Raw genomic sequence first — 10,282 nt, 5'->3', positions numbered from 1 at the left:
CTTATCGGCCTGTTGCCCCTATTCAATTCCCTTAGAAGGTATGTCCTGAGTGATATCTTCTATATCTAGGGCATCGACATCTATGGTGTCGATTGGTTCCTCCACCAGGTTTCCTTCCTCATCAAAAACTTCATCCAGTTTGGAAATAACCGGTTCCTTTTCCACTTGGAGGTTGGCCATTCAAGCTTTGTGTGAGCTGATAGCATGGGCCATGTGTTGATGTGTATCCTTTTCTACATCATCAACCCTTCCTTCCAACAACCAGAGTCTTCTTCTCCTTATGAAGAAGAGACCTTTATTTTGATCTAATACATCAAATAATTCTGAATTTGAGAGTTTGGGGAAGTAATGTGCAAAAACATTCTCCCTAATCTCTTGTTTCTTTTCAATGGCAATGCGCCATTTGTTATCCAATGCTTTATACAATGAATCCGGTGTCTGATATTTAATCTCTGATGGTGACCAGTCATTTTTGCATAAATAAAGAATGATTTCCTGCAGTACTTCATCTTTTTCTTCACTATTGAAATCATCATAATAATCAATTAAATCATGAAGTAACTTTCTCCGAATACTATTTACTGTTCTTTAACAATGTGTCAAAGGTTTGTAAGAGGAGATATCTATATTTACTGGTGCGGATGTTGCTGGTTCATTTGCCTTAGTCTTCCTCTTTCTTTCAAAGACTTTTGCCGGTGTTACCTCCGGTTTCTTCTTTGTCGGTGACCACTTGGTCACTCTTGTAGTCTCAGTGGTAGCTGGTGCTGATGCCGCAAGCTTAGCTTGCTTGGCTGCCGGTTCTTTTCCCTTTTTCACCAATGGTTCTTCAACCGGTGCGATCCTCTCCAAGTAGGTTCCGGTTTGTTTCGCCTTTGGATCAAGAGGTGAGGCAATAAGGGTTGAAGCATACCCTTCCAGCATGTCAAACATGACCTCATAGCCCATAGGCTCCACTTCCTCCATTCTAGGTTCAACAGCCTCCATTAGACATTTGTCCACCTGAATAGTGAAACAGATGTCATCTTCATACTTCTTAACTATGTCACCTGAGATTCGTACCCTCTGACTCATCTTTCTTCTGAACTCATCAAAGTATTTGTTCAGTATCTCAGGGTAGCTGGTTCTAATGGCTTGCACACTTTCCTTTATCTGCTTGGTTACCGGTTGGTCCCGGGACCACTGGACATCTCCTACACCCAGAAAATGGCCTTGGAAATAGAAAAACAACCCTACCAGCAGTTGTCCAAATTTAAATCTCAGTGAATTGTCCTTCTTGATTGCCTTGAGATTTAACAAGAGTTGCCTTTGCATACCGGTGCATAAGTAAAATGATTTATCCTCTATAATCATCTGGTAAGCGGCATTTACCGCTGTAGCAGATACAAAATTAATCCTGCTGGCTGAGAATGTCCTGTAGCCTATCAAAATGCAGGCGTATTTTACCAGTTCATCCTTGATAGAATTAACTGTCATACCTCATGAATCACTTGTCGAACCAGTGAGCTTGGTCATTTCTACTTTTCTTATTGTTCTCAGGGCTGGCACTTCCCCTGTGTTGTAGAAACCGGTGACTGCATGAATTGCTTCAGGCATGATACCATGCGTTCTCTCCAAGTACATCTTGTCACCATGGACTCTGCTCAAGATGATTTTGATGTGATCCTCTATGAAATCTTCCAGAAAATACAACACATTATGGAGTTTCTTCTTCTCTAAGATACTGAACTCCAATTTAATCCTTTTGTCATTTCCACAAAATAGACCTAATTGAGTATGAATGGCTAAGGACCCTAGGTCTTCTATCTTGCAATCAATATAGTCTAAAATTCCTTCTTTGACTATGACTCTAGCTGGGACTTGTGACAAAGCATTATACTTGGACTTCCTCTGAATGAAATTTTCTGACTCAATGGATGTGCTTGAACTGGTTAGAGATGCGGAAGCCATTGAAGATTATTTCAAGAACATGAAAAATACCTTTCAAATGCGAATTTAGGGCTTCCTGGTTCTGCTTTACTTCGCTCTCCATCGAATGCCAAATCACCACTTTGAGTTCTCCACTGCCGATTGCAAACTATATTTGAATCTCTTTCAAGTCTCTCCAATTCCTCAAAATCTAAGCTCAAATCGCCTTCTCTTCACTCTGCACTTGAAAACTTTCCTTCACTCAAAAATTAGATAGTGAGAAATGATTTGAAAATTGCATTTATACATCTCTCTCACCTACCATCATTAATGCTCCTATATTAGGGCGTAAATCCTAATTTGCCTCTTTACCGTTTCTGGTCTTCTACCAGGCGATAGGTGTAGTAAACCGGTTAAGGTCTTTTACCGGTGTTAATCGGGGGTTCGAAAGCATTTTGCCATTTGCTCCCCCTAAGCCTTTGAGGCTTAGTTTGTCGGTTTCGGTATTTCCACACTAGGTGCAAGAACCAGTTCCTCCTCCAATAATACTAGTTTCTTCTTCCATATTTTCTTCATGTCTTCTTGAACTTTTTCAACCTCTATTTCTCCTTCCTGAGTGACCGGTATATCATCAGATATACTTTTTTTGCTTCTGCAGAATCTTGCAATGTGACCCGGTTTTTTGCAGTGATAGCAAACAAGTCCAGGTGCTTTCCAAGGTCCATTGTACATGTTTCCATTCTTCCTTTTGCATGTTGCAGCAGTGTGACCATGACCACGATAGATCATACAACTTTCATTCCATTCGGTTGCCACTTGATGACCACCGCTTCTTGACTGATGATTGAAGACATTAAACTGGTTGTGGTTCCGGATCATAAAAGATTCAGGACTAGTTCCTTTGGTCCTCTGAGGATATCTTCCAATGTTATCCATTACAGACCTACATTCAAATGCTCTATGCCCAAACTTGTTGCATGCATAAAAATGACCATTGAATTTATTGGATCTAGGTACATTGTTGATAAAATAAGGAAAATTATTGTAGGCCTTACTCCTACATACATTGGCAGTGTGTCCTTCTTTAAAACAGTTAAAGCAAACAGGTTTGAATTTTTTCTTACCTTTTCCTTTGAGTGTCGGTTTCTTCTTTGATGCTTAAACATTTGTTCCTGAGGATTCTCCTTCCTCATGTCCAGAAAAACCAAGACCATTGGTATTCTTTGCCAGTCTAGATGACTCAAGCTTTTGATCTAGCCTGACTATACTTTTGCCAAACTTAGCTAGTATTTCCTTTGATTCAAAGAGTTCTTTGGAAATAGCAGTGTTTGTCTCCATAAGACTTGCATTTTCAGAGATGGCAATCTTTAGTTCTCCTTGCATGTCTTCTTTATCCATTTTGCTCTCATGAAGGTGAGTAGTTAGTGCACTAATCTCATGTTTTAACTTGGAGATCTCATGATCTCTGTCTTTTACCATATCTTCAGCTTTTCTCCCGTTCTCAAGCTCTTGGCTAAACTAAATAGTCAGTCCTTCCAACTCCTTTCTCAAATTGGAGTTTGAATCATTCAGCTTATTCACTTCAGCAATCATAGCTTCCATGTTAGCTTCATCTTCAGAATACTTTCAGATAGTTCCATCAGCCTATCTAGATGTTCTCTTCTTTTTGCTTGAGATGCCTTGTATTTGACCATAAGATCATCATAGGCTTGCTCAAACTTAGTGAGCCATTGAGTAAGTTCCCTCAATGTGTATTCCCCCATATCTCTTTCCAAGTTTTTAAAGTTATAGAAAGGTTGGCTCTAATACCAATTGATGAATACTAAGAGGGGGGGGTGAATTAGTATGCCAAAATCCTTTGCACTAAAACACTTACACAGTCTAAAGATAAACTGGTAAAACAGTCTGACAATCAAACCGGTTATCACACATACAAACCAAAATGCGAATAAAACATTTACCCACAAAAGCAATACAACCATAACACAAGATATTTGACATGGAAACCCAACTGGGAAAAACCACGGTGAGATGGGACTCACAAGTCACTATCTACAGAATAGAAACCAGACCGGTTAAGGTCAGACCGGTTAAGGTCTTACAATGTTCTTCACCAGAACAGATCCTGTTAGGAATCTCAATCTCTGTTAGGAGATAAGTCTGATTAAAGACTACCTTGTTAGAGGATTTTAGATTCACATGTGTGAACCACCTTGTTAGAGGATTTTACAAAGGCTTTGAGACCTACCCGGTTAAGGGCTACAAACTTGTCAAAGATGTGAGTAATCAACAAGTGTTTGATCTATCTACTAGCACAAATTGCTTGGTTAGATCCAGTATAGCTCACAGCTAATGCATTCCAGCATTACTTCAGTCTCCTCTATCTCTCTTAGTTACAACTCGATCTTCTCTTATAAGATCACTCTCCACTTCCACCTTAAACCCTAGCTCAACATAAACCCTATTCGCAACTTCTTCAACAACAGCAAAAGCCTAGACATGATGTCCTTTTAAAGGAATCTGATTTCATGTCGATCCAATAGGATTACATTACAATTTCCTAGGTTTAGTGAATCTAGACATACTTAGTAAAACGACACAAGAATCACCGTCAATGTGTCGGCACCGTCAATGTGTCGGTGGATTGGTAACTCATCACAAAATTCCAGTTGGTAACTCATCACAGAGTGTTACCGGCTCATACAAAATTTCGGTTCCTGGTTTGAAAAAAATGAAGACTGGTAAGAATGTGTTGTGCCGCTTTGCTTCCTCATACCGCTTGTGATCTGCAAACTGCTTGGGGTCGATATGCCGCTTCAGACCGGGAAACACATTCTGCAAAATCACCACTAGTCTAAAGACTAGAATACAACATACCGGTTGGAAAAAATATTGGTTGAGCATGAGCTCATACATATAAAGGGGATCTCAATACAAGTGTGTGTCCATCAATGACAAACTCAACATAAACATAAAAAATTCCAACAATCTCCCCCTTTGGCATTAATGGCAACACTTAGGAAAATAAAATTTTGACATCTAAGTGTTTTACAACAAAAACTTGCCATTAACAAAATTGCTCCCCCTAAGCATATACACTATCCCTTAATCAACAGAGTGTATAGCAATTTTGCATTCAGAGCATAATCATCAAAGCATATAACATATATCACAGCATATATCAAAATTTCAAAACAGATACTTTTCCCTCTGATATACTTCTCCCCCTGATATATCAAAATTTTAAAATTTGAAGACCACCAAAATTTTAAAAACTTATACTTCTCCCCATTTGCCAACAATGACAAAGTACCACTGCAAAAACCCATTTCCATCTATATAAAAGAGTTTATGACAATAATGAATAATACTTGTCAAAAACCGCTTTGTAGTCCTACAAAATTTGTTTCATGGAGAGAGACCAGGACTCTAGTAGGGAGGTTGCCACTTCCTTCTTTGTCTACATTTGTGCTACCTGCTCCTCCATGGTATCGATTGTGCTCAGTTCTTGGGTGACTGTCAGTGCATCCAGGTTCAGATAGCATTTTTCAAGAATTTGCAGTCATGGAAGTAATACCAGTTGAAGTTCCTGCAAATCCCTAGACCTTGTGCTGATCTCTTGCTCTATCTTGGCTGACTCGATCTGGAACCGGTGAATGGTTTGCCCATATGCTGCAAAGGATTCGTAAGGGGTCTTGAATGTGCTTAAGTAGGACTGTAAGTCCATTTGAAGCTATTGCTTCTTGGCTAGCACATCATCACAGAGCAGATGAGGTTGACAGATTTTGCTGAGTAGCAACTTTCCCTCATCCAAAGCACTCCTTATGTCCTTTTGATCCTTTGACAGTTCAGTCCTAAGCTCATTCAGTTTCTTCACCAGAGCAACATTAAGACCCTTTTGGTGCTCTTTCTTCACATTGGCCTCAGCTACTTCTTCTAAGCTCTGCACCTAATCATCCACTACAATACACAGAAGTTTGAGTTGTTCTAGTGATGAATCAGTGTCAGGAAGATTACTACTGGGGATTAAACTAGTAAGTGTGTCTACAGCTGCCTGAATGATGTCTTGTTCCTTTTTCCTCTGAATGATCTCAAGGTGCTCTTGAGAAAACTTGATGCTCTGTAGAAGCTTTGACTCACTTGCAAATTGGAGATCGATAGGACTAGAAAGATCAACCGGTGAGGGTTGACTTCCGGTTGCCTTCGAAGTTTCCAACTGAGAGCTTTTTGCCACTTGACATTCCTTTTCTTCTTCAGCCTTTTCCTTCTCCTCTGCTCTCCTCTTCTGCTCTTCCTTTTCTTCTTCTTCCCTCTTCTTTTTCTCTTCCTCTTCCTTTTTCTTCCTTTCTTCCTCTTCCTTCTTTTCCTCCTCTTCCTTCTTCCTCTTTTCTTCTTCTTCCTTCTTCCTCTTTTCTTCTTCTTCTTCCTTCCTCTTTTCTTCTTCTTCCTTGTCTTTTGCTGCTTGTTGTGTGTCCACAGCTTGTTCACCACCCTTATTGGCCTATTGCCCCTATTCAGTTCCCTCAGAAGGTATGTCCTAAGTGACATCTTCTATATCTAGGGCATCGACATCTATGGTGTCGATTGGGTCCTCCACTAGGTTTCCTTCCTCATCAAAAACTTCATCCGGTTTGGAAATAACCGGTTCCTTTTCCGCTTGGAGGTTGGCCATTCAAGCTTTGTGTGAGCTGATAGCATGGGCCATGTGTTGATGTGTATCCTTTTCTACATCATCAACCCTTCCTTCCAACAACCAAAGTCTTCTTCTGCTTATGAAGAAGAGACCTTTATTTTGATCTAATACATCAAATAATTCTGAATTTGAGAGTTCGGGGAAGTAATGTGCAAAAACTTTCTCCCTAATCTCTTGTTCCTTTTTAATGGCAATGCGCCATTTGTTATCCAATGCTTTATACAATGAATCTGGTGTCTAAGATTTAATCTCTGATGGTGACCAGTCATTTTTGCATAAATAAAAAATGATTTCCTACAGTACTTCATCTTTTTCTTCACTATTGAAATCATCATAATAATCAATTAAATCATGAAGTAACTTTCTCCTAATATTATTTACTGTTCTTTGAAAATGTGTCAAAGGTTTGTAAGAGGAGATATCTATATTTACCGGTGCAAATGTTGCTGGTTCATTCTTCTTCACCTTCTTGGTCTGTCTAGCCTTCTTTGGCTGTTCATCAGACTCAGTTTCTTCGGAGTTCGGTTCATTTGCCTTAGTCTTCCTCTTTCTTTCAAATAATTTTGCCGGTTTTACCTCTGGTTTATTCCTTGGTTGTGACCATGACCGCTTGGTCACTCTTGGAGTCTCAGTGGTAGCTGGTGCTGATGCTGCAGGCTTAGCTTTCTTGGCTGCCAGTTCTTTTCCCTTTGTCACCGATGGTTCTTCAATTGGTGCGATCCTCTCCAAGTAGGTTCTGGTTTGTTTCACCTTTGGATCAAGAGGCGAGGCAATAAGGGTTGAAGCATACCCTTCCAGCATGTCAAACATGACCTCATAGCCCATAGGCTCCACTTCCTTCAATCTAGGTTCAACAGCCTCCATTAGACATTTGTCCACCTGAATAGTGAAACAGATGTCATCTTCATACTTCTTCACTATTTCACCTAAGATTTGCACCCTCTGACTCATCTTTCTTTTGAACTCATCAAAGTATTTGTTCAGTATCTCATGGCAACCAGTTCCAATGGCTTGCACACTTTCCTTTATCTGCTTGGTTACCGGTTGGTTTGGGGACCACTGGACATCTCGTACACCTAGAAAGTAGCCTTGGAAATAGAAAAAAAACCCTACCAGCAGTTGTCCGAATTTAAATCTTAGTGAATTGTCCTTCTTGATTGCCTTGAGATTTAACAGGAGTTGCCTTTGCATACCGATGCATAAGTCAAATGATTTATCCTCTATAATCATCTGGTAAGCGGCATTTACTGCTGTAGGAGATATAGAATTAATCCTGCTAGCCGAGAATTTCCTGTAGCCTATCACCATGCAGGCGTATTTTACCAGTTCATCCTTGATAGAATTAACTGTCATACCTCATGAATCACTTGTCGAACCGGTGAGCTTGGTCATTTCTATTTTGCTTACCATTCTCAAGGCTGGCACTTCCCCTGTGTTGTAGAAACTGGTGACTGCATGAATTGCTTCAAGCGTGATATCATGCATTCTCTCGAGGTACATCTTTTCACCATGGACTCTGCTCAAGATGATTCTGATGTGATCCTCTATGAAATCTTCCAGAAAATATACCACATTATGGAGTTTCTTCTTCTCTAAGATAATGAACTCCAGTTTAATCCTTTTGTCCTTTCTGCAAAATAGACCTAATTGAGTATGAATGGCTAAGGACCCTAGGTCTTCTATCTTGCAATCAATATAGTCTAAAATTCCTTCTTCGACTATGACTCTAGCTGGGACTTGTGACAAAGCATTATACTTGGACTTCCTCTAAATGAAATTTTATGACTCAATGGATGTGATTGAATTGGTATGAGATGCAGAAGCCATTGAAGAGTATTTCAAGAACAGAAAAAATACCTTTCAAATGCGAATTTAGGGCTTCCTGATTCTGCTTTACTTCGCTCTCCATCAGATGCCAAATCACTGCTTTGAGTTCTCCACTGCCGATCGCAAACTATATTTGAATCTCTTTCAAGTCTCTCCAATTCCTCAAAATCTAAGCTCAAATTGCCTTCTCTTCGCTCTGCACTTGAAAAATTTCCTTCACTCAAAAATTTGATAGTGAGAAATGATTTGAAAATTGCATTTATACATGTCTCTCACCTACCATCATTAATGCTCCTATATTAGGGCGTAAACCCTAATTTGCCTCTTTACCATTTCTAGTCTTCTGGCAAGCGACAGGTGTAGTAAACCAGTTAAGGTCTTTTACCAGTGCTAACCGGGGGTTTGAAAGCATTTTTCCATTTTCTCCCGCTAAGCCTTTGAGGCTTAGTTTGCCGGTTCCGGTATTTCCACACTAGGTGCAAGAACCGGTTCCTCCTCCAATAATACTAGTTTCTTCTTCCATATTTTCTTCATGTCTTCTTGAACTTTTTCAACCTCTATTTCTCCTTCCTGAGTGACCGGTATATCATCAAATATACTTTTTCTACTTCTGTAGAATCTTGCAATGTGACATGGTTTTTTGCAGTGATAGCAAACAAGTACAGGTGCTTTCCAAGGTCCATTGTACATGTTTCCATTCTTCCTTTTGCATGTTGCAGCAGTGTGACCACCATGACAGATCATACAAATTTCTCTCCATCCGGTTGCCGCTTGATGACCACTGCTTCTTGACTGATGATTGAAGACATTAAACCGGTTGTGGTTTTGGTTCATAAAAGATTCAGGACCAGTTCCTTTGGTCCTCTGAGGATATCTTCCAATGTTATCCATTACAGACCTACATTCAAATGCTCTATGCCCAAACTTGTTGCATGCATAACAATGACCATTGAACTTATTGGATCTAGGTACATTGTTGATAAAATAAGGAAAATTATTGTAGGCCTTACTCCTACATACATTGGCAGTGTGTCCTTCTTTAAGACAGTTAAAGCAAACAGGTTTGAATTTTTGCTTACCTTTTCCTTTGAGTGTTGGTTTCTTCTTTGATGCTTTAGCATTTGTTCCTAAGGATTCTCCTTCCTCATGTCCAAAAAAACCAAGACCATTGGTATTCTTTTCCAGTCTAGATGACTCAAGCTTTTGCTCTAGCCTGACTGTACTTTTGCCAAACTTAGCTAGTATATCCTTTGATTCAAAGAGTTCTTTGGAAATAGCACTTTTTGTCTCCATAAGACTTGCATTTTCAGAGATGGCAATGTTTAGTTCTCCTTGCATGTCTTCTTTCTCCATTCTGCTCTCATGAAGGCGAGTAGTTAGTGCACTAATCGCATGTTTTAACTTGGAGATCTCATGATCTCTGTCTTTTACCAGATCTTCAGCTTTTCTCCGGTTCTCAAGCTCTTGGCTAAACTGAATAGTCAGTCCTTCCAACTCCTTTCTCAAATTGGAGTTTGAATCATTCAGCTTATTCACTTCAGCAATCATAGCTTCCATGTTAGCTTCATCTTCAGAATACTTTCAGATAGTTCCATCAGCCTATCTAGATGTTCTCTTCTTTTTGCTTGAGATGCCTTGTATTTGACCATAAGATCATCATAGGCTTGCTCAAACTTAGTGAGCCATTGAGTAAGTTCCCTCAATGTGTATTCCCCCATATCTCTTTCCAAGTTTTTAAAGTTATAGAAAGGTTGGCTCTGATACCAATTGATGAATACTAAGAGGGGGGGGTGAATTAGTATGCCAAAAACCTTTGCACTAAAACACTTACACAGTCTAAAGATAAACTGGTAAAAT

The sequence above is a fragment of the Cryptomeria japonica genome, chromosome 10 (assembly GCF_030272615.1).
Source record: "Cryptomeria japonica chromosome 10, Sugi_1.0, whole genome shotgun sequence".
Classification (NCBI taxonomy): Eukaryota; Viridiplantae; Streptophyta; class Pinopsida; order Cupressales; family Cupressaceae; genus Cryptomeria; species Cryptomeria japonica.
Note: the sequence above shows the minus strand (reverse complement) of the source record.